Consider the following 25843-nt stretch of genomic DNA (forward strand, 5'->3'; position numbering starts at 1 on the left):
GATCCGAATTCTCCTCGGAAAGGCCGCACTTTGCACCTGCGGCTCGGCGGGCATCCCGCACGAGGCCAGGACAGCCCGACACTCGGTGCCCACAAGCGGTGCGGGAATGGCCGCAGAAGGAGAGGCGAAGGTGGTGGAGGGTTTAAAGTGGTGGTCCATGGCCATGGTGATGTTTGGAATGGCGGTGATGCGATGTTTGCGGGAGCGCGTTGTGAAGGTAAAGATCGTTGCTGTTGGCGTTGTTGTTGTTGTTGTTGTTGTGAAGCGGCGTTGTGGTTGGTGGTTGTTGTGTGATGGCGGTTGAGACGTGGTTGGTTCAAAATAAAGATAGAACAGAAAAACGACTATCTCAAGGGGTCGCAGCCCGAATGAATCACATTTATTCCCTCTAAACAACGGGTTTGGGGCTAACAACACATGTACTTACAGAGATATCTCACCTACGGGACCTGAATGGTGGTTTGCAAATTTCCTCAACCGCAACAATATGTATATATATATATATATATATATATATATATATATATATATATATATATATATATATATATATATATATATATATATATATATATATATATATATATATATATATATATATATATATATATATATATATATATATATATATATATATATATATATATATATATATATATATATATATATATATATATATATATATATATATATATATATATATATATATTCATATATGTATATATATATATATTCATATATGTATATATATATATATATTCATATATGTATATATATATATATATATTCATATATGTATATATATATATATATATATATATATATATATATATATATATATATATATATATATATATATATATATATATATATATATATATATATATATATATATATATATATATATATATATATATATATATATATATATATATATATATATATATATATATATATATATATATATATATATATACTCTAAAATCTCATCACAGCAGTGTCATGCCTGCAAATCCAGAAGGGCATCGAGCAGTTCATAAATCCAAACTCAAAAGCTGTTGCCAAGCAAATGAAAAGTGAAGCTACCGACCTGGTTTCGCCCTTTTTGGGGCTTGCCAGGGCAACATGTCACTGTTTCATCCACACAGTGACTTTGGAAACCTTTTCGGCTTATATACTGGCTATTGATGCCCAAATGACTGTGACTGGTGAGGCCAGTTCGTAATTGGCCCCAACAAGTGTCATCTGTCACATAGACACATTGTGTTACATCCAGAAATCACAACCAGGAAGCACCAATGTTGTTTTTAAGCACTTATTCTCCATGAGGGGTACTTGCCAAGTGCCAAGTTTCAATTTTTTTTCTTGATGCGGTTTCAGAGATACAGAGGTACAAAGTTTTCCTTTTTCCAACATGGCTGCCACACCAAGTGACTTATGACATCATAATTACCATTGAAAAAATTTTACATGAGGAATAGCTCCGATGGTGAAAAATTTGCATCAATCTGACAAGCTGTTGCAGAGAAAAACACTCAATCTCTGTGTGAACAAACACACAAACAGACAAACAGACCCAAATGCAATACCCTCTCCTCTGGTGAGTGTTTTGATGAGTATAAGCGAGAGGGGTGTTAGGAACAGAGTGAAGAAGAGTAGGGATAGAAACAGAGTTTGACACATGAGCACTGGCTGTAGTAGTAGCGCTCGAAGAAGCACAGGGAAGAGACTGCTCGATGGTGGGCCAAAGGTTGGAGATGGCTAGACAAAGTAAGATTGTTAATCAGTCGGACAGCATTGGTTTGGATGTGATACAGAATATTGATGATTGACAGAGGTGTACTGCCCTTGACATGGGAAATGTATTCCTTTACGGGTCCGATTTGGAACTTATAGAGTGTGAGAATCTGATGGGAGTTGAAGTACTTGCTTGCTCTAAAGAGAAAACCAAGATTTCTGGAGGCAAATTAGACAATATTGAGGATGTACGGTTGCCAGGAGAGATTTCTGGGGATGGTGATACTGAGAATAATAATACAGGAAGACTACTGGAGTTGAGAGCTGGACATGAGAAGAGGAGGTGTGGCTGTGTCGATCTTGCTGGAGAAAAGAGGATTCCAGTCTTATACTTATTGAAGGAGACTAGGTTGCTGGAGCCCCATTGGAGAATGAGATTGAGATCAAGACTGATCGAGGGAGTAGTTCAGTGGTGATTGGCAACAAGGGACATGGATGAGGTGCACTGAGATTTATAACTGTTGGAAGAGTGGGTGGTGGAGTAATCAGCGAAGGAATGGACAGAGTTGTTACAAGCTGTGAGGACATCATTAATTGAAAAAAGGAAAGAGGGAGGGCACGATGGCAGACCCTTGAGGAACACCAGAATAAATTTAGTAGGGGGTCAGAGAGGGCATAATCAATGCAGGTGGAGATAGATCACCAAGCAAGGAAGCTGGAAAACTATGAAATGTACTGAGGATGAATACCGTACATTGGTAGCTTCGCTGGGAGACCTTTGTGCCACAGTCTGTGAAAGGCTTTGCTCCTGTCCAGCACAACAACTAGGATTGCTGTTTCTCAATTGAAAAAATGCATTTTATATCACAAGGTTAAAAATCCAAATACTGCATTCTCACAAAGTTAAAGACGTACTCCAGCCTGAAGACTAGAGTAATGAAGTTTGGCCCCAGCACCAAAACACATGGTGTTTTGAACACTTGACACATGCAGCCTGGCCCTAAGGCCAATATCCCTTATAATACCATACATGCTTGCTGTTCCTGCCTTCAGGCATCATCAGCTCAGCAAGACAAAAAAACAAACAATTTAACTTACAAGACTTTCAGCAGGCCTGTGCTCTGTTTAACTCCACCTTGAATAGGGGGTCTTGCAGCAAATGTTGGATTTATATCTCAACATATCAATGATGTCAGATCCGCTTGACGAGTCAATGGAAAGAAGCAAATGGAAGTAATCCTCATTGAACGGGATTTTGTAATCCTGAAAAAGAGATCTCCAAAGACAAAAACTGCTATGTGGAACTGTGAAGCTCAAAATTTTAAGCATCAACCTTTGGCACATGTTTCAGCCTTCAGGCATCAACAAAAACAGACAGACAGAGACAGAGAGAAAATATTGTGTTGGTATTAAAGGCCGACAGAACAATATGCATGTTCCATGACCTGCACAATTGCTCTCGACCTCCAAGCCTCTCAGTTAATGTGCAAATTGTGAGAACAAGCTTTGCATTAGTTTTTATGCCTCCATCCTCACACCGTTTTGTCGAGGTACTTGGAAATTGGAACAGATGTGGCACTTCACCCACCAGGGTGGCCCAAAGGGTGGCAGTTGGTGTCGCTATGGCTCATGTAACCTGCTGCTTTGCTCGCCTGCATTTCTGATCAATTGCAATAACATGGAGGAATCTCTTCCCCACACACATCACACTCCCTGGCCCTGACTGAGTTTGTTGTTCGTAAAATTTAGCTGAGATTTTGGGATTTTTTAATTAAAGTGTCTACGGCTCATGAAAGAATGCATATAAACTGCACGTTACATGAAATCAAGGGCAGGATTTCAATCTGGGAATAGAGCATCAAGTAAGTAGGAGGGCTCTCGGTAGAGCGCATACCTTTACCAGGTGGAACAGTTTACGTTTTGTATCCCACTGACGGGCTGGATCTGAACCAAAATCGAATCGGCTTGTTCTTGTCACCTAACCAAATCATCCACATAGTTTTGTCATAACTCGTCCACAACTTTTTGAGATATCATGATAGAGTTTTTGGCTACATCTCTAAATTTTAGAAATCAGGCCTATGCTGAGCTTTTGACCTTAAAAATAATTGGTGGTTGAATTTATTGACCTGATATGCAAATTCTGTTCAAATGTCAAGTCAATCAGATAAAAATTGAAGATTTTATAAATTGCACCTAAGTTGTTGACTTTTGGCCTGTGTTGACATTTTGGACTATATTAACCTCAAAAATAATAATTGTTGAATTCAGTGACTTGATATGCAAATGCTCTTCAAATATCAAGTTAAGCGCATTACTATTGAGGATTTCAGAAATTCGGCCTATGTTGACCTCAAAAATAATAGGTTGTTGAATTCAGTGACCTGATATTTAATGCTCTTCAAATTTAAAGTCAATGGAATAAAAATCAACAATGTTGACCTTTTGGTCTATGTTGACATCAAAAATAATATGTGATTGAATTTAGTGACCTGATATGTAAATCCTCTTCAAATTTCAAGTCAATCAGATGAAAACTGACAATTTCAGAAATTTAGTCTATGTTGACCTTTTGGCCAAAGATAACCTCAAAAATAATAGTTGTTGAATTCAGTGACCTGATATGCAATTCCTCTTCAAGTTTCAAGTCAATCGGATGAAAACTGAGTGTTTTAGTAATGCGGCCTATGTTGACTTTTTGCCCGATGTTGACCTCAAACATAGTTGGTGGTTGAATTCTGTGACCTGATATGCAAATCCTCTTCAAATTTGAAGTCAATCGGATGAAAATTGAAGATTTTAGAAATTTGAAGTTCTTGATTTTTGGCCTATATTGACCTTTTGGCCTATATTGACCTCAAAAATAATAGTTGTTGAATTCAGTGACCTGATATGCAAATCCTCTTCAAGTTTCAAGTCAATCGGATGAAAATTCAGTGTTTTAGAAATGCGGCCTATGTTAACCTTTTGCCCGATGTTGACCTCAAACATAGTTGGTGGTTGAATTCCGTGACCTGATGTGCAAATCCTCTTCAAATTTGAAGTCAATCGGATGAAAATTGAAGATTTTAGAAATTTGGCCTATGTTGACATTTTGGCCTATGTTGACCCTTTGGCCTAAGTTGACCTCAAAAGTAATAGTTGGTGGAATTTATTGACCTGATATGCAAATGCTCTTCAAGTTTCAAATGAATCGGATGAAAAATGAGTAATTTAGAAATTTGAAGTTGTTGACGTTTGACCTATGATGATGACCTTTTGACCTCAAAAATAAATAGGATTCTGTCGGACCACCAGCTCCAACATTTGGTGAAGTTTCATGAAGATCAGTTTAAAAGTGTGACCTGTAGGCGATTAAAGGTGAGCGGACAAACAAACGGAAGTGATCAACATTGTTGTCAAAATTTTTGATTTTTTGCCAAGTAACAAACAGACAGGAAGACAGGGGTGAAAACATAACCTCCTTCCACCTTCGGTGGTGGAGGTAACAAGCACTCGAATCACAATGCCAAGCACATCAGCTGCAGATGTTGAAATCATGATAATTCAAAGCATCATCATGATGGAATCTGACCATTTCAGTTGGTGCCTAATCATGATCATTCAAATTGCTTTGAAGATGACAACTTCGTCGCGGTTGTTCATCAGCAATTCAGGCAAGAATATGGCAACGATTGGGCAACGACTGAAACGATCAGATTCGACACTTCCACAAACTAAAACACAATGTACAAAATTAATTGTGACGTCATTGAAGATGTCTTGCAGCTTCCACGACATAAACCTCAGAATGAAATTGTTGCAGAAACCCTTGAATCTTTTTTGAAGATCCCCCAATAATGTTGGTACGGCAAAGACCTCGGTTCACAGGATTGTTTTTAATCAAATTTGTGCACAATTAAATCTATGATAAATGTAATAAATGCCGGATTGGTTGCGATGGGCCAATTCCATGGCAATCTCAGTCTCCAGATCTGACACCTCGAGATGACTGGTTCCAGGGACACTGGAAAGAGCCAGTTTATGAAACTCAGGGCCTCACAAAATTGAACGGCTCAAAGATATTTATTGTGGACAAAGCCAAAGCATGTGGAAAAGGTGGAACATAGAATGGAACAGAAGTAGCACAGTCGAAATAGGGGGGGGAACACACCAACACCAGAGTGGGGGGAAACAACAGAGGGACACTTAGAGGAAGGATATGAGAGTAAAGGGTTGGGGAGGTGGGGAGATGACACACGGGATGAAATGGCAATGGAGCAATAGGCAGAGGAGAGGGTGGAGGGAGATGGGGAGAAAACAGAATTGCATGGAAGGGAAGTGGTGGGCTTGGGTTTGGTGAATGTAGGTAGAAATTATAATGAGTATGGGTGGGGAGTGACTTGAGGTGGTGGTAAACAGCCATATTGAAGCCCTGGAGGGAAGAATGGGATTGAACAGCCTGAGGAAGTTGCTTCCACGAGTAAGAGAAAAGAGGATGAAATGAGTGGAGGGGAACAGTGAGCCTGGATTTTGAAGGTTCACCAGAGGAGAGTTACTGGCAGGACGTGTTTATCCTGGGAAATGTGGGGATTGGGGGGGGGGGCAGAGTGCAAAAAGTGCAAGAGTTGCAAGATGAGAAAGGAGGTGGGAAAAGAGAGGAACCACTCACCTCTCTGCAATGTGAAAGAGTAGGTGCATAGATGCGGCTTCATCGCAGGACATTCCAATTATTTTAAGGGCCGCTAGCTCCCCAACATCAAGATATGAAAGATGTGAGGCAGCAGTGCCAGCCCAAAGGGAAGAGCAGGACTCCATCGAGTTATGAAATTGCATCAATTAAAAGGTTGTCCATTTTTGAGGAAATGTGAGCAAAATATGCTTTCTGACTTCCCACGACGCACGAGACCAATTTGATCATTGTTCAAAAAATGTCAGACACGATGAATGGAATTAAAGGCTTTCAACTCACTTCACAGCATACAAATAAATGTTAAACCCTGTTCTTCATTCATGTCTCTTTTCAATGAAATTCATTCTTGATTCAAGGCAAAACGTTTGTCCGAGTGGCTTATCGATTCGTCCATTTCGTGTGCAGCCCGCGGCTGCTGGTTTGCATCAGTGCTGCAAGCACGGATGAGCTGCTGAAGCAGTGCCCCCTTCTGGTTAGGAAAGGAATTTGGAATTTGTTCAGGGTGCGGCAAGTAATCTCCAACTTCCTGTGAATGGGCACCACCGTGGGATCTTCAACGTCCGCCGAGTATTGGTGGCAGACCGTACGCCTAGTTTAACGGTCCATCCGAGGAACATCCTAGTGAAACACCAGGGTGACAGTTTATAGCTAGGGACAGTATCTCTGCAACTAGTCATATACAACGTCGTGCATACACAGTTCGTATGCATTCCTGTTTGCATAACCGATGCAAACATAAGACTTAGCAAACCAAGGAAGCAATAGCAATTTGTTTTAAACATCTTGAAAAAAAAACAAACAATCTAAACAACAACAAATTCAAAAAACAAGAGCAAGGTTAAAATGACAACGGACTTCATACAAATGCCAGCGAACAGCGTGCGCGTTCATGTAAGAGACACCGGTTGATAAGGCCTATCAGATTCTCGATGTGAACTGGAGCAGCTCGAGATAAAACTCACTCCGCGAGATGGTGCGTTCACCTGATGTGGCATGAATTCTCAATGCAAGTATAAATGAGTTGACATTATAATATAACGTCCACGCCAATACCTGAGATAAATTGGCCTATATTAATTGCCTCTCAAGGAATTGAACCCTCCGGTGATTTCATTGATGCTAAAAGGGTTGGCATTTGATACTAAAGTGCAAGCCAAGCGCAAAAGAGTCACAAGCCTGGCAATGGATTCTTGATGTCGTAGATTAGATATCGAGACAAAGCTGGGGATTCGAAGCTCGTGTGAAGACGGGCAGGTAACCACTGTTGCTTTGCTTGTGCAGAGATCGGTAAGCAAGGTGTTAGTATTACAAAGCTATCGTGGAATGCAGGGAAATAACAATCAACAAATTAAATGCGAGAGAGAGAGAAAGCAGCGACGTACGTGAGAATGATTGGGTTACTCTTGTGGTGGGAATTAAAATGTGGTTTTGGTGGTTTCCTCGTAGTAATGGCACTAGGCAAGGCCTCCTCGGATTCAGGGGTTCAAATCCAGATGAAGAGAGCAGTCAGTATTAAGGATTTGGATTCTAACCCTGGATTCTAAGATAGTCTCAGGAGGAAGACCAGGTCACGATGAGATTTTTCAATAAAACCAAGGTGCCCTAACCCCTGACTTTTGGGTGAAAGTTAATCTGCCAGCATTGGAGTGCATGCTTTGCCAGTCCACATTTTGTGTCGAGTTAGCTCATAAGTGCCTCGGGGGAACTTCTTGGTAGTGTCCACTAAAATGTCTGCTTCTATAAAGCAAGTAAGGCCCATAACCCCCTTATTGAATTTTTTTTCAGTTCAACCAACTTGAAAACATAGAGAGAAGATTGAGGTGGGACAAAGACATAGATATTTGTCACAAGGAAAAGATAACGCAAAACAAAGTGGCAGATCTAGAAACAAAGAAGCAATCAATAACCTCGGCAGCGAGAGGCTTGAGCAAATCGTCTCCTTCTTTATCACCGCAGGTCATGAAAGCTTGATACGAGATCCCGCATTAGCAATGGAGCCAGGAAATAATGAAGGCACTGTGCAATGATCATGATATTAGTGTATGTTGCCCTCTGTCCTTTAGCTCCTCCACGAGCCAATTCTTCTGCATAAAAAGGACATGTTTTTAAATTCCCCCTGAAATGCAAATCTGTGATGCCTTTCAAGCCCACAAGAAGCTCCAATTTTGATGCTCTACAAAGGTCTCACATGTCTAATTCATTCATCTGTGTGCAGCGCGTGATGCTGGATGCAACATCTCTGGGAGTGCAGCTGTGCTCTCTTTGCAGTGCCCTCTGTGGGTTTAGCCCAGGAGTTTGGGATTTGACCAGGGCGCTGGCACACAATGGCCTAATCTTTGCGAAAGAAACTTTGGAATCTTGAAGGTCCATCAGCAACCAATACTGGCAGACAGGTCGCCGGGTTAACGTCCCTTCCGAAGGACAGCCCTCGGCAAGTGAAGCATCAGGGTAACTGCTTAGAGTCGTCCAGGAATCCAGGTTAGCCAAACTGCACTCTGAGCTATTGTGCCAACCCTAGGTAAGGCATGTGACAAAGTATCTTCATTATGGATGTCAACATTTGTTGTGGTAACATTATAGATAGCCATATGGAAGCCATTTTTGTCCTCCATTTCCAACCATCTGGCCTTTTTCCTGAGGCAAGAAGAAAGTTGGGGATATAGATAGAGTGAAGAATGTCCAGCTTAGAAGTAAAATAACATGCCTCCAGTGTGTGTGTGTGTGTGTGTGTGTGTGTGTGTGTGTGTGTGTGTGTGTGTGTGTGTGTGTGTGTGTGTGTGTGTGTGTGTGTGTGTGTGTGTGTGTGTGTGTGTGTGTGTGTGTGTGTGTGTACATGAATATATAAGATAAATGTGTTAATCCTGGAGGACATCGGAATAGTGGAGTATTATTCAAAAGACATTTGAAGAGGATTAATGAAAAAGCATGAAACGTTAAACAGACATTTGAAGACAAAAAGACATTTGAAGAGGATTAATGAAAAAGCATGAAACGAAACGTCGGGACTTCCGGTTCCGGTTTTGAGCGGCAAGAGGTCTCCTTCGGGGCTCCCTGCTGACATTCTCAAAGTTAAGTTCCGGTTGTTATTTGTCCCGTTTTAACTGTTTAATTTTCTCACCTACATGTTAATGTGTGTTCCTAGTTCGGTTTTGTTTCAAAAATCGTGCTATTTTGTGAGTATTTTTGTCGACGTTCTTACTTGGTGTTTGAGGCCTAGTCCTAGGTTTGAGGCCTACCGGTTCCACTCGGTGTTCGATCGTTTTTTTTTTTTGTTTGTTTGTTTGTTTTTTCTCCCCATTACCTTCAATTTCTATCCTCCCCATTACCTTCAATTTTCATTCTCCCACTTTCCAAACATCCCCATTCTCCCAACTAATCTCTTTCTTATCTCAAAACAAAAACAAAAAAAAAAAAACCCAACAACAACAATAACAACACGCTCACCTTCTCCCGATTCTGCTACTTCTTCTTCCTCTTAACTTCCTCCCTCGTCTTCCTCGATTTCTTTTTTTTTACACTTCCATGACCTAATCTGTTGAACTCTCTCATACATTAATATTAACAACAAAAACGATCTTATAATGCTTCATCTTCCTCTCTCACACATGTGTTTCTCTTTACTGTTTCACAATGCACTTCTCTTCTGCTATTTTAACAGACTGCTCTCATTTCGACCTCTCCTTCATTCCTTGCCTAAAAATCCAACTATTACAGCGCTTCTTCTCTCCATGCTCTGAATTCGCCTTCATTGCATCCATCAAGAATTGTGTTAAATCGCATCTCTGACCTAAAACTTTTAAAAACCACAGTTTGCCATGGATGCTCCCTTCCATCAACCATTCTTTTTTCCAACTTCAGTGCCAACTCACCCCCTCACCCTCACTCTCACTCTCAAAGCAACCATCCCACTCTTCTCCCTCCAAGCCTCCCTCTCACCTCTTTCAAAAATTCCTCACCTTTCTCTCCCACCTTTCATCCCCCTCACTCTTCCTCTCTAAGTTGCCCCCTCTCATCCACCAACCTGCCTCCCTCCACTGCCCTCTCTCACCTCCATCTCTTCACTCCACCTCCTCAAATCCTCAACTGCCATCTTCCTTGTCTCTTGTCCCCCTCTCTCCCAGCACCACAGAGCCTTTTCTCCTCCTCATTCGGCCCCCTCCCTCGCTATTCTGCAATACCCCACACTCCTTCAGCAACCCTCCTTACCTCCCCCTCGTCCCTCGTCCCACCCTCCCCGCCCTCCACCTCCTGCACCCAAAGCCTCCTCCCCTACCTCTTCATTAAAAGTGTGGACCTCAAATATCCGGGGCCTTCGCTCAAACCTTTCAGATCTTTCCATGCAGGTTGCCACTGACAAACCAGACATTATCTGCCTAACAGAAACTTTCCTCTCCCAAGACGTGTCTGACTACCAAGTATCTCTCCCTGGTTACCCTCTTACGGTATGACAGACCTGAGCCTCGTCCTGGTGGAGGTGTTGCTCTCTTCATCAAAGACTCTATTCCTCACTCTCCCTGCACTGCTCTCACTCCCCCACACCCCCAGGAATACCTCTGGCTTCGGCTTCCTCCACTCCCGCCTCATGTTTATATGTGTACTGTACCGTCCACCGAACAGTGATGACTCCATCTACACCTCACTCTCCGAAAACATGGACCATCTTCTATCTTCTCATCCAAACTCTCTCTTCCTCTTATGTGGCGACTTCAATTGTCATCACGCCAGTTGGCTAGGTGTGGGTACCTCTCTCACCTGCCATGGGACGTCAGCAAAAGCTTTCTGTGACTCATTGGGACTGACTCAATCGGTCAACTTCCCGACCCGGATCTCAACCAATGGTACTCCATCTCTTCTGGATCTGATTTTGACAAATTTCCCTGACAATATCTGCTGCTCTTCCTTCGCTCCAATTGGTTCTTCTGACCACGTCCTTGTTAAAGTGGACATCTCTCTGGCTGTCATCAGAGAACCACCTCACCGCCGTCGAGTCTGGCATTTCACTCAAGCCGACTGGCAGGGTCTCCGAGCAGCCATCAAACTTACAGACTGGTCTCCCATCTCTACTTTCTCAAACATCAACTCATCCTGGGAATTCTTTCAAAGAAACTTGCTCTCCCTCATGCACAGATTTATCCCCTCTCGTGTTCAGTTGTCTTACCCTTCCTCCCGCCCTTGGTTTACTGAAGCTTGTGGCGAGGCAGTTGTCCTGAAACAACTTGCCTTTGCCTCATGGAAAGCAAACCCAACTGAGGGCAATCTCAGTTCTTTCCACAAAGCTCGGAACAAGTGTGTATCTACCTCAGGAGAGCCAGAAAACAACATCTTTCTCATCTCAAGTCTGAACTCTCAAACCTCTCTCCTCCTCAAAATCCTGGTGGCGTTTAATCAAATCTGTTTCTGGTGTATGTTCCCCTCCATCCCCTCCCTTACCTCAAATGGCCGCACTGCTGATTCCACACGTGATAAAGCTGAATGTCTAAACTCGGTGTTTGCAGCCAAATCTTGTGTCCCAAACCCATCACTATCTCTACCCACTTTACCCAGTCGCACCCAACTGTCCCTGGACTCTGTATCCTTTTCTCCTGACAAGGTGGAGAGCTTGCTTTCAAACCTCGAGTCAGATTCTGCAACTCGGTCCAGACGGCATCAGCCCACGTGTCCTCAAAGCCTGCTCTTCTGCTCTTGCTCACCCTCTCTGTTCTATTCACCCTCTCATTTTCCCAAGGTCATCTGCCATCTGCTTGGAAATCTGCTAACATCACTGCCCTGCATAAAAGGTGCAAAACAGATCCCTGTAACTACAGACCAATCAGCCTTCTCCCAATCATCAGCAAGGTTATGGAATCCATCATTGCTTCCAGACATGAAATCCTTCCTCTTCTCCAATGGCTTGATTTCCAATCAATTTGGTTTCAGACCAGGTCACTCTACCCTGGATATGCTGCTACTGCTCTCCCATCAATGGATGGAGGTCCTCAATGCCAGACAGGAAATCCGAGCCGTATCCCTGGACATATCACGTGCTTTTGACACAGTCTGGCACCCTGCCCTACTCACCAAACTCTCTTCCCATGGTATTCAAGGCCATCTCCACTCATGGCTCGCAGACTTCCTCTCCTGTCGCAGTCAACGTGTGGCCCTAAATGGAGTTCTTTCATCCCCTCTTCCTGTGCAGGCTGGAGTTCCTCAAGGTAGCGTTCTGGGCCCTGTTCTTTTTCTGGTTTTCATCAATGATCTCTCGGACTCTCTGGAAAATCCTCTATTTCTCTTTGCCGATGACTCCACCCTCTGCCGTACCATCTGTCATCCCTCAGACCGGCAAGCAGCAGCTTCTTCGCTCACTGCAGATCTGGATAAAATCACAAACTGGTCCAACACGTGGAACATGTCTTTCAATCCACACAAATCTCACACTCTCACTATGTCTCTTCGAAAGGACCATAAACCCCCATCCACTTTCTCAACAATCCCTCTGGAAGAAGTCTTTTCTTTCAAGCTTCTGGGTCTCACTATCTGCCATGACCTTCCTGGGAAAGTCACATTTCCAACCTTGCCTCAAAAGCCAGTCGCCGACTGGGAATCCTCCGTCGTGCAAAGTCCTTCCCTCGGCCCTCTTGAGCTCCTGACTACTTACAAAGCTTTTGTCCGTAGCCTGATGGAGTACTGCTCTCCCTCTGGGCTGGTGCTCCTGCCTCCCACCTTCTCGACTTCACGCTGTCGAAACCAGGGCTTTTAAGATCATTGGCATCTCCCGCAATGAAGCTGAGTCTTTGGGCCTCTCACTCAATCACCGCAGGTTGGTCGGTGGTCTTTTCTGTCTTCTACCGACTCCTTCTCCAGCCTTGCCCCCCCTGCTCTCTCTGCGATTTGTCCCAACCACATTTCCACAGGGCGCTCAAGGTCCGCCAACAACCCCTTCTGGTAAAACTACCAAAATCACGAATCACTGCTCATCTTCACTCTTTCATTCCTCTTTTTCCCGCCTTTGGAATAAACTTCCTCACTCTATTCTTTCCCATTCTTCCCTCCAGGCTTTCAAAACAGCTGTTCACCACCACCTCTTATCTTCCCCCATCCAAATCCTCGATCTTTTTCTACCCCGATAATCCACCCAAGCCCACTTCCTTCAATTCTCCTGCTTTCCTTCCTGAAAGTCCCTGTAATGTCCATCTTCTCCGCCATGTTCCCCGTCCCATCCCCATCCTCTCCCTTCCACAGTTCACCTGTGTCTGTTCCCAATGTTTTGTCCCTTCCACTCCCACCCCTCTTGTCTCATGCCTCCTTGCTGTGAGTTGTGTGTTAGCTCTCATTCGAGCCTCGACCAAGGTATACAAAAAAAAAAAAAAAAAAAAAAAAAAAAAAAAAAAAAAAAAAAAAAAAACAGTTCTGCATTGTTCATGAGAAATAAGCATTGCATGCCATTGATGTTTTGAAGAATAATGAGATATTTCACGGCGTGTTGTTCATTAACTGACTGTGGCACACCTATAAGGTGTGCTGGGGTTCCAGAATTGAAAACAAGTATTGATATTTGCTGGCAGGAAGCTGAAAATGAGGCAGATCCTCATCAAGCACCAATGGAGTCTTTTCACACACACGGGACCAGTTGCAGCGCAACAATTGCCAACGTCAAATGATCAAGTCTCAGCGCACCTGCAGCTCATGATTGCTATTGATGAGTTGTGGCCACCTCACACAGCTTTCACATCCTCGTGTTCAAAGAGTGTCAACCTGGGCTGAGATTATTACCTCCGCCACCGAAGGCGGACGGAGGTCATGTATATACTCCTGTTTGTGACGTGCGAAGCCGAAGGTTCACAAGTGCATTGGTTGGTCTGGTCTGCTTGTGTGTCTGTCTGTCAGTTGCCTTCGGGTCACAATTTCACTTCGATCCTCACAAAACTTAATCACCTGGTAGAGGTGGTCACAAGCTAGAAGCCTATTGTTTTTGAGGTCAATGGGTCAACAGGTCATGGTCACATTAATCGTGCATTTTCATCCGATCGACTTGATACCTTTATGTATATCACACAAGCATTTAAAGGCCATTTTCCCCGCTAAAGCGGGGGTTAGCCTTGCGGGCCCCATGACAATCTTCTCCACTTTACCCTGTTTTCTGCATCTCCCCTTCTTAATCCCCTTGCCCACATTTCTTCTTCCACCACCTTTAGCCAAGTTTTTCTCGGTCTTCCCCGTCCTCTACTTCCGACTACACTCATTTCCAACACCCCTCTCACCCAGTCATTTTCATCCTTCCTCAACAGATGACCCAACCATCTCAACCTGTTTCTCTTCACAACCTCCATCACAGACTCTATTTCCCATCATCTTCCACAAGTCATCATTTGTCTTCCTCTCTCTCAACGATACTCCACACATCCACCGAACCATTCGCATTTCCACCCTTTCCAACCTTTGTTGCTGCTCCATGTTCAGTACCCATGTCTCACTCCCATAAATCATCGTACTCCTCACACATGTAGCATACACCTTTCCCTTCAGCTTCAACGACACTCCCCTCTTCGTCAGCACGCCACTCAGTTCCCGAAACTTCTTCCATGCACATCTCACTCTAGCAACCGTCGAAGAGTCTGATCCACCTTCTCCATTCAGCATGTCTCCAAGATAGCAAAATGTTTTCACCCCTTCCAGCTTCACACCATCTCCAAGATCCAACTCAACAATTCCTTCATCTGCTGCTCCCTCGATGCACAACTTACACGTGAATGTAGCTGCCACACTGGTTAATGACCCTCTCACCCCACTACATTTTCGATTAACCCATTCAGCACACATTGTACACTGAATGGAGTTCACTCCGACACCCTTCCTGCACACAGCACACGGCCACTTCTCAGTCCTTTCCACCTCACCACATGCTTTACCACTTGCCATCACCTTCGTCTTTCCGATATTCACCTTCAAACCTTTTGCCTCCATACATTCCTTCCACTTGTTCATCTTCTCCTTCAGTCCATCCATACTCTCTGCAATCAACACCAGATCATCTGCATATAGCAGCTCCCACGGTAAACCCTCCTTTACCCTCAGAGCCACCAGCTCCATCACAACTACAAATAGAAGTGGACTTAGTACCGACCCCTGGTGCACTCCTACCCTCACCTCAAACTCACCACTGTTCCCATCCTTCGTCCTTACAGCTGTGCGTGCTCTCTCGTACATGGCCATCACTACTCTGATCAACCATTCCTCCACTCCTAGCTTCCTCAATGCCCATGTCATAACTTTGTGTGGAACCCTATCAAATGCTTTCTCCAGATCAACAAACCCAAAAAACAACTTCTTCCTCTTCTCCATGTACTTCTCCTGCAACTGCCTTACAATAAAAATTGCATCTGTCGTTCCTCTTCCTGGCATAAATCCAAACTGCATTTCGTCAATCTTTACCTTCTTCCTTATCCTCTTCTCCAACACCCTTTCCAATACCTTCATTCCATGCTCCAATAACTTTATTGCTCTATAAGAGCCACAGTCCAGAGGGTCACCTTTCCCCTTGTACAGAGGGACGAGGGTACTCAGTTCCCAATCCACTGGAATGCGGCCTTCTTTCACCACCAGATAACAGATCTCTGTCATTCTCTTCACACCCCAACTTCCCGCTGCCTTCAACATATCTCCCACAACTCCCGTCGGCCCTCCTGCTTTTCTACTCTTCATTGCTCTTATAGCTTCCTCAACTTCCTTCTCAGTTATCTTCTCTGCTGGTCCTAAAACCGGGTTACTCTCGATGTTGCTATCCCATTCATTTTCTACATTCAACAGCCTTTCCATATATCTCTTCCATCTTCCTTTAATTCCATCTGAATCCACAACGATTTGTCCCACTTCATCCTTCAAGCAACTCACCCCCGTCACATCAAATCTCTCTCTCGCTATCTGCTTTGCAATCCTGAATACCCCTCTCTTACCCTCCTCTGAATCCAAACGTTCTCCGAACATTTTCCTATGGGCCTCGTGCGCCTTTGCTACCTCTTTCTTTGCAGCCTTCTTGGCTTCCTTATAACTTTCATGTGCTGCCTCTTCTTCCACCGTATCCTTTGCCTTTTGCCATTCCTTGAACTTCTTCCTCTTCTCTTCAATCGTCTTTCCAACTTCATCACCCCACCACCATGTTTCCAAGTGCCTCGGTGGTCCTTTTGTCCATCCACATACCTCACCAATGGCTCCCAATAGACTATCTTTCATTGACATCCAACCACTTTCAAGCTCAACCACATCATCTTCCACCATACTCAGCCTCTCTCTTAATGCTTCCTTCACTGTCGCCTCTTTCAACCTCCACACCTTCATCCTCGGTTGGTACTTCACCCGCCGAATTCTCCGCGCACCTTTCACCCTTATATCGCAGACAACCAGGTGGTGCTGCGAAACAGTCTCCTCCCCTGGGATCACCTTTGTGTCCTGGAGGTTTCCCCTATCTCGCTGACGCACCATCAGGTAGTCAATGGTTGTCGTCAACCCACCTGATGTGTATGTAATAAGCTTATTATCCGCTTTCTGGAATTGAGTATTACAAATCAACAAATCAGCTCCATCAGCAAACTCCAAGATCCTTTAACCTTCTCCATTTCTCACACCATATCCGTAACCCCCATGGACTCCCTCAAAACCGTCTGGACTCCTTCCCACATGTCCATTCAAGTCTCCTCCAACCACAACAACTTCCTCATCTTTCACATTTTCCATCAACTTCTCCATCGCACACCAGAACATGTTCTTCTCTTCATCGCTTCGACCGACCTGTGGGGCATATCCTGAGATGACGTTCACCAAGAGCTTTCCGATCACGATTCTCACCATCATCAACCTTTCACTCACTCTAGTCACACTCACTACACTGTCTACACTTTATGTATATCATACTATATTAAATAAGGCAATTATCAAGTGTGTGTGTGTGTGTGTGTGTGTGTGTGTGCGTGTGTGTGTGTGTGTGTGTGTGTGTGTGTGTGTGTGTGTGTGTGTGTGTGTGTGTGTGTGTGTGTGTGTGTGTGTGTAAAAATCAAAGAAAGAAGCAGGGCTGGGCCGATCTCCACCAAGGTTGCACCAAGGGTCATGTCAGGGGACAAAAAAAATCCATCAATTACGCACTATTGGAGTGTACTTTTTATATATTTTTTGTATACCAAGTCGAGGCTCGTGTGAGAGCAAGTACACAGACAACATATAACAAGGAAGGAGAGAAGAGGGGGGGAGAGCGAAGCACAAAAGAGTGGGAACAGAAACAACAGCAGATCTGTGGAAGGGAGAGGGATGGGGCAGGGAACACGGGGTAAACAAGATGGTACCACAGGGACTTTCAGGAAGGAAAACAGGGAATTTGGAGGAGGTGGATTAACGGGGGTAGAAAATATTGTGGTTTTGGATGGGGGTTATATGTTATATGAGATGGTGGTGAACAGCTGTTTTGAAGACCTGGAGGGAGGAGTGGGATTGAAGAGTGTGGGAGTTTGTTCCAGAAGCTGTAAAAAAGAGGAATGAAAGAGTGAAGGTGAGCAGTCATTCTTGATTCTGGTAGTTTCACCAGAAGGTGGTTTTTGGCAGACCTTGAGCACCCTGAGGTTATTTGGACCCGATCAGCTCCAGGAGAACAAGGTGGAATCAGTACTGCACAAACTTAAAATGGAGATCCATGCTCCATGTTACTTTGGGTGAATGCCTTATAAATTGCAAGGAGTTTTGAGTGGCTTCAAATTTACTTACCTCTGCATAGAATACTTAGGGGTTGCTCTGCCTGAGAAGAGAGTTTGTCACTGTGGTTTGCAAAAGATAGATTTGGGCAGATTGTGAGGCCAAGGAGCTCCAGAGTCTGCACCTCTTCCAGATTTTGGCCAGAGGGGTAAACTACTGGAGAGGGGAGGGTTCAAAATCCAATACTTAGGAGAGGGGAGGGTTCAAACCCCTCAATATGGGAGACAGATCACAGACAGAGCAGGGAGGAAAGGCTGGAGAGGAGACGGTAGAAGACAGAAAGATCACTGACCTGCCTGCGGTGAGAGAGTGAGAAACCCAAAGACTCAGCTTCATTGTGGAAGATACCAATGATCCTAAATGCCTTGGCTTCCACAGCGTGAGATCGAGAAAGGTGTGAGGCAGGAGCACCACCCCAGAGGGGGAGCAGTACTCCATTAGACTGCGGATGAAAGTTTTGAAAGTGGTTAGAAGCTCAGGTGTGTCAAGGAAGGACTTTCCACGACGTAGGATCCCCAGTCGGCGACTGGCTTTGGAGGGCAGCTTGGAAATATTACTTTCACAGGAAAGATCATGGCAGATAGTGATACGAAAGCTTGAATGAAAGGACTTCTTCAACAGGATTGTTGAGAAAGTAGATGGAGGTGCTTTTCAGATGGTCCTTTCAGAGAGACATAGTGAGAGTGTGAGATTTGTCAGGATTGAAAGACATGTTCCAAGTGTTTGACCAGCTTGTGATTTTATCCACAACTGGAGAGAGTGAAAAGGCTGCAGCCTGCCAATCAGAGGGATGAAAGATGGTGCGGAAGAATGTTTTTTCTTTCAATGCAGGTAAAGCCGAAGCTCTAATTTTGTACTTGGTAAGGATTGGATTTTGAACCCTCCACTCTACAGTCATTTACTCTGGCCAAAATCTGGAAGGGGTGCAGACTCTGGAGCTCCTTGGCCTCACAATCTGCCAAAATCTATATTTTGCAAACCACAGTAGTAGGGTAAGAATACTGGTTCTGGCTCACTTTTCCCCATGTAAATGAATGGGGGATTTTCAGCCATGAAATTTTTCTTTTTTTTCCCCTGAAAAAATAAATCCCCTTTTTAGCCCAAGGTATATTTATTTGTCTCCCCTTTTAACCTGGAGCCTGGTGTTGGCTTAGTTGTTAGGGTGGTGGCTTGGGATCCCAGGGTCCTGAGTTCAAATCCCGTTGGCTGCTGAATTAACACCAGGGGGTTGACTCAGCCTGCCATCCTTCCGAGGTCGGCGAAATGAGTGCCAGTGTACTGGTCCCGGTGTATGCCCCGGTTAGAATAGGTGTACCATATCCCTGTGTGTCGTAAGAGGCGACCAGGGTTGGTGTCAGGAAGGGCATCCGGCCATAAAACATTGCCTCAAGAAAAGCCAAACCCCTGCACAGCAGGGAAAAATGGCTGTAAAAACGGTCATTTTTTTATTTCCCCTTTTAACCTAGGGGCTCTCTATTCAAATAACCCATACAACAAGATAAAGATTTGTTAAAGGTGATTCTAAAGAAATATCTGAAACGCCTAAGCCCCGGGACACTCTTTATCAAATAACCCATACAACAAGATAAAGATTTGTTAAAGGTGATTCGAAAGAAATATCTGAAACGCCTAAGCCCCGGGACACTCTTTATCAAATAACCAATGCATATTGTTTAGCTCACTCATTGAACCTATAAACATTTGTTCATTCTCAAATTCCTTCAATAGTTTAATTTTCTTTGCACAATAATCCCCATCTAAAATATTGAAAAACAAAACATTTGAATCTTTATATTTTTTAAGATACCCCTTTTGTGCCATTACGAAATGATAAACTTCTCTTAATGATCTCATCTGACCACCTCCTGAGTTGCAAATCATTTTTGTACATAAACCATGCCAGAAAAAAAGTTTTGTTTCAAATGTTTTCAGTTCATGCCGTGAAAATGAGGAAGTGTTTTTTTGACACGGCCGTGCTGTGTGAATGAGGAAGTGGTTTTGGACTGTCATGCTGTGAAAAAATAGGAACTATTCTGTGAGACAAGGTCTCGTGTTTATATTTTATCTCAGAACACGAACTGAAAACATTTGAATCAAAACTTTTATGGCGTGGTTTATGTCCAAAAACGATTTGCAACTCGGGCGGTGGCCAGATGAGATCATTAAGAGAAGCTTGTCATTTCCTGTGCCCACACCCAATGATTAAGCAATTTCCTCATCGTTGCTTTATAAGCGGTTCGCCAGACAAAGTTTCTGCCAGACGGAATTTTCATTTTTACAACTGAGGCATGGACGATATTTCTTCCGATGAAGCCAACAGCCCACTACAGAGTTGGTAAGTTTGTGTATGCTTTTCTCTTTGAACGATGAAGCAAATGATTATTAATTAAATCATGATAATTCTGATATATATATATATTTTTTCCCTGACAGGGCATTGGAAGAAATTGAGTTCACATATCACGACGTGGTTCATGAAATTAATACTCTTATTGAAGAGATCAATGATTTTAGAAGAGAATTGAAAGACATTTTCAATGAGTGGCATGAAGTCTTATCACGTCCTCTCATCTCGAAGGAATTAAACCAATGGTGAGACACGTGTGTGTGCCTCTCTCTCTGTCTGTCTTTCTACCTACCTCTCTCTGCTCTTATTGAAGAGGCCAATGATTTATAATGACTGGTCTCTGATCTCGAATGAATTAAACCAATGGTGAGGCACGTGTGTGTGTGTCTATGTGTGTGTGTATGTGTGTGTGTGTGCGTGTGTGTGTGTGTGTGTGTGTGTGTTGCTTTCCCTGTCTGTCTCTTCATCTATACCCTTGACTTATTTTTTTTTTTCAGCACTATCGCACAACATCAGCTGTTGAAGCAATCTTGTACAACACATGATTTTCTGGAGGTAAATATTTCTGAATTATTATTAATATCACTCGTACAACACATGATTTTCTGGAGGTAAATATTTCTGAATTATTATTAATATCACTCTCTCTTTAGAATGTCGCCTTATGTTGGTTGCATCATTAGTTTGGACGTGGTTTTGTCAGTACACTGGAATTCATTTTATTGACCTTGAAAGGATGACAGGCTCCTGGTGTGTTAATTCAGTGGTCAACGAGGCTTATTCATATTACCATGTAATTATCTTTATAGAACCTAATTATTATCCACTTTTTGTTTCAAAACAGAATATGGTGTCTGAGTTTCGAAATCACAAGGCATCTGAAGAAGATTGCTGGGAAAGATTGTACATTCTCGCAAATGAATATTTAATATTTTCAATATTAATAAATTATATTTGTTTTGTTTACAATTACTTGATTCTGAATTACAAGAAAAGAATAAAAGAGATGTAGAGGGGGGGGTTGGGGGGGAGGGGGGAGGGGGGTAGGTGCGCTCCCCCAATGACCCATCACCCCTCATCCCATCCCTCCCCTCCCCATGTGTGTGTGTGGGGAAGGGTGGGGGGTGGGATGAGGGAGGTGGTGGGTCAAAGGTGGGGGCGCACAGGGGGATGAGGGGGTGGGGCTTGTGTGGGCGGGGCTTGTGTGGGCGGGGCTTCGGTGGGGGCTTGTGTGGGTGGGGTGTGTGTGGGAGGGGCTTGTGTGGGCGGGGTGTGTGTGTGTGGGTGGGGCTTGTGTGGGTGGGGCTTGTGTGGGCGGGGTTTATGTGGGTGGAGCTTGTGTGGGAGGGGTTTATGTGTGTGGAGTTTTTGTGTGGAGCTTGTGTAGGCAGGGCTTATGTGGGAGGGGTTTATGTGGGCAGGGTTTATATGGGCAGGGGTTTATGTGGGTGGAGCTTGTGTGGGAGGGGTGAATGTGGATGAGGCTTATGTGGATAAATGGATGGGTGGAGAGATGGGGGGATGGGTGGATGAGTGGAGCTTGTGTGGATGGGTGGATAATTTTTTAATTAAATAAACATGTTGTGTGTGTGGGGAACTAATTAACTAATCACTAATTATGTGAATATGATGAATATGGGTGGAGCTTGTGTGGGGTTTGTGTGTGTGGAGCTTGTGTGGAGTTTTGTGTGGAGGTTGTGTGGAGCTTGTGTGGGGTTTGTGTGGGGTTTGTGTGGGCGGGGCTTCGGTGGGAGGGGCGTGTGTGGGCGGAGTCAAAAAGGGGCGGAGTCAAAAATTTCAATTTATTGGAGCTTGTGGGGGGGTGTGTGGTGGGGTTTGTGTGGGGTTTGTGTGGGCGGGGCTTGTGTGGGCGGGGGCTTGTGTGGGTGGAGCCAAAAAGGGGCGGAGTCAAAAAATTTCAATTTATCTTTGTCTTTTGTAATTCCTGTGAATAAAATGAACCTAAAATCTCTTCCCCTTCCAAATCATATATCTTATAAGTCCAAGGAACCGTATCTATTACATCAACAATTTTAAAAAAAACTCGTTGGTCCATCTTTTCGTATAACCTTTTTCAAAATGAGATTTCCACTTATATATTCTTACGATATCACCAACTTTGAACTTAGGTTTTCTGGCATTAATCTCTTTTTCATATTTTAATTTTGTAAATGTTTCTGATGGCTTCATATTTGTTGACGTGTGAATCGTGTCATTGTACTTATCCACAATATCTTGAATAAAAGATGACCATTGTTGTGAACCGAGTTGTGTGAATTTTTTATATAGTCTCTCTTTTAAGGTACGATTAAAACGTTCAACAACAACTGCCTTCCCTTCATTAAAGGTACTGTATAATGTAATACTGTTATTTTTTAGAAAATTCATAAATGTCTTGTTATAAAACTCCCTACCCTCATCAGTCCACAATTTTTTAGGTTTTCTCTTACTTTTATTAAATATCTGTTGGAAGGCTAACATAAGAGTATTACCTGTTTTGTTTTTTAATGGTACAACCCACGCATATCTACTCCTCAAATCAATAACGGTTAAAGCATACTTGTACCCCTTATCATTATTGAGTTCAATCAAATCAGCAGACCAGATATAATCAACTTCCTTGGAATAAACTTTCCTTCTCTGAAACTTTGTGAATATTGGTTTATGTAATTCATCAGCTAATTGCTCTTCAGTCTTAATGGCATCATTAGAGCCTATAAGTTTTTTGAATTTCCAAGTCCAAGTTTCAATTTAGCACTAATCATCTTCTTCACGATGAACCTATCAACTTTTTCTCTCAAGGTTGGATTTTGTATCAGAGACAAATTATACAACATTTCTCTATCGGCTTCATGCTTTTCTTCCAACGTTGTGGTATTCCCATAATCAATATCGTGTCTCATGCACACTTCATCAACTCTATTGATTGGTTTACTCCAGGATTTAGGATTGTCTGCCTCATCTAATCTTTTATCCAAGTTTGTGCCTGGACCACAGAAAGAATACCCTGGAAGATGTAATTCGCCTGGTATTCCAGTAGTTGTAAATTTACTTCCTGATAAAAACTTTTGTATATCTCCTCCTAGTTTGTGTTGGGAGATAAATTGATTTTTTTTTTGAACCACACACCGAACATATACCTTTTTGTATAACCCTGTTATTTTTACTTTTAATATATGAAATATTTTTAGTATTAGTTTTCTTTTTACATTTGAGACAATAACTCATTTATTTATGAGAAAAATTCCTGCAGAGTGCAAAAACCTTTTTAGTTTCCAACATGCACATTTGAATCTTAATTTTTAAAACATAAAGAATCCTTAGAAATGCCTTCACTCTCTCCCCCATTTATTTAAGAAAAAAATAAAAATGAAAAACTTGAATTAAAATACCTGTCTTCTCGATGTCAATAGTCTTGTCGAAAGTATTGTAAATAGACTTATCAATTCTTTGTTTTCCTCCTCGGTGGGTTGAGTTATTTTCTGTAATACCCCTAATCTTTTTTAATCTCACTGGTTTCCATATTTTGATATTTATTTTGTCTCGCTCTTTCCTCCCTCTCCTCCTTCTCTTTCTTCTCCCTCTCCTCCCTCTCCTTCTCTTTCTTCTCCCTCTCCTCCCTCTCTCTCTTCTCTCTCTCCTCCCTCTCTCTCTTCTCTCTTTCCTCCCTCTCTCTCTTCTCCCTCTCCTCCTTCTCTCTCTTCTCTTTTTCCTCCTTCTCTTTCTTCTCCCTCTTCTCCTTTTCCTCCTCTTCCCTCTCTTCTTCAACTCCTTCCTCATCCCTTACTATCCTTGAATCGCTTACACCCCATAGAATATTATACATATATTCATCAGGATTTCTTGTTATTCCTGTATCCAAAATAATTTTTTTACAACAGGAAACCAATAAAATTTCTTTTGAATTTCTAAAAGAGCCTTACCTTTTCTTAACTTTATAATTTTTTCATTATTTAACATTCTAATTAAATCTAAAGTTGTCGGTTTATCAACATCAGCATAATGCCAATCTTTTATTGAAAATACCTCATTCTTATGTTGTAGAACATATTTATTAAAATACCGAATACCCTTTTCTTGAAGGTATGCTTGGACACAGAAATGATAATTTTCTTGAAGCCTTCTTGCTGTCATTTATGTATTAGAAATATATGTTAGAACAATATTATGGCACGAAACACCTCCCCATCTTCCCATAGTTAAATCATTTTGTATTTCCTTACTTATTATATATAATCCTGTTTTTTCTGTTTTCATGAGATAAACAAGGGCAAAACCATTATTATATTTACCCTTATTAAATTCTTTTATTTGTTGTTTACTAATCGTAGCCCCACAAAACTCATTCTCGATACCAAGTGGATAATATTCTTCCTTACGAGACTGATTTAATTGTTCCAGGTCTTCGAGGTTAATTTTAAATGACCAATTATACCCTAAATCATTCATATCATACCCCCATTGTTCTATTCTCATACAAACGATACGCCCTTCTTTATAAAAATTTATTTTAATTCGAACTGTGAATTCTGTATGACCTGGAGATAATATCAACACTTCTGTATCTTTGGAATACACGGCTGTTTTATTTAAGGATATATATTGTGATAAATCGCTTAATCTCACCAAGTCATTCGCGTCAGTCGGGCTTGGATAATTTTTTAATTTATAAGCATTTTTCATGTTAATATTTTTGGTTATATTATATTTATGTCGTTCAGCCTGTGCCTTTGTGTAATAATTTGATAAATCAATATCCAGTTCTTGAGATACACCAAAGATAGAACCATCTTTACCAACATAAGTCATTTATATTAGATTAAAAATAATATCATAAAATTTTTTATTTTTGTTGAGTTGAAATAACACATATAGGCATAATTGGCCACAACACTTGGAATTTAATTCTTGGACTTGAAATGTTTGATAAACACCATTCTGTAAGAATTTTATGACTTCAACAGGTGGTGGAAGACCAAAACTATCAAAATAATATTTGTCTTGACTATTAAAAATACAAACCCAATGAGAACCGTTCCCATTATTATCTTCTAAGTTCATAATAATATTCTTTGTATGTTTCGGCACATTTGTTAATTCATCTCTCATACAAATAACCACATTATGAATTTTTAATTTCTTACAATATTTGACAAGTTGTAAATTTGATGTTGTATTCTTTCCAAATTCTTTCAACCACTCATCAATGCTCATTTATTTATTAGAAAGATATAATCCATTACCTCTTTTCGTTAATTTTACACCTGCTTGTGCTATAGAAGAAAGCATATCTCCAACTAGCAATCTCGCTTTATCAGGCAGACCTTCAAGTTTTTCAGCAAAATCGACAATTACACCACTTCCACTAATTTGTT

At 42.2% G+C, this 25843-nt stretch overlaps 1 protein-coding gene and 1 long non-coding RNA gene across 2 annotated transcripts in view; one reads left to right on the plus strand and one right to left on the minus strand.

The window, feature by feature from the left end:
- LOC147008698 (interleukin-1 receptor accessory protein-like 1) overlaps positions 1–25843 on the minus strand; it is a 724240-nt gene that overhangs the window by 515156 nt on the left and 183241 nt on the right. The window lies entirely within an intron of this gene.
- Positions 19522–21474, plus strand: LOC147008700 (uncharacterized). The gene is made up of 3 exons (XR_015053287.1): positions 19522–20713; positions 20966–21023; positions 21313–21474. It is a non-coding gene; the product is annotated as an uncharacterized LOC147008700 (long non-coding RNA).

This window comes from Eptatretus burgeri, chromosome 18 (genome assembly GCF_056783735.1).
Source record: "Eptatretus burgeri isolate ZD-2024b chromosome 18, Ebu_testis_v1, whole genome shotgun sequence".
Taxonomy (NCBI): Eukaryota; Metazoa; Chordata; class Myxini; order Myxiniformes; family Myxinidae; genus Eptatretus; species Eptatretus burgeri.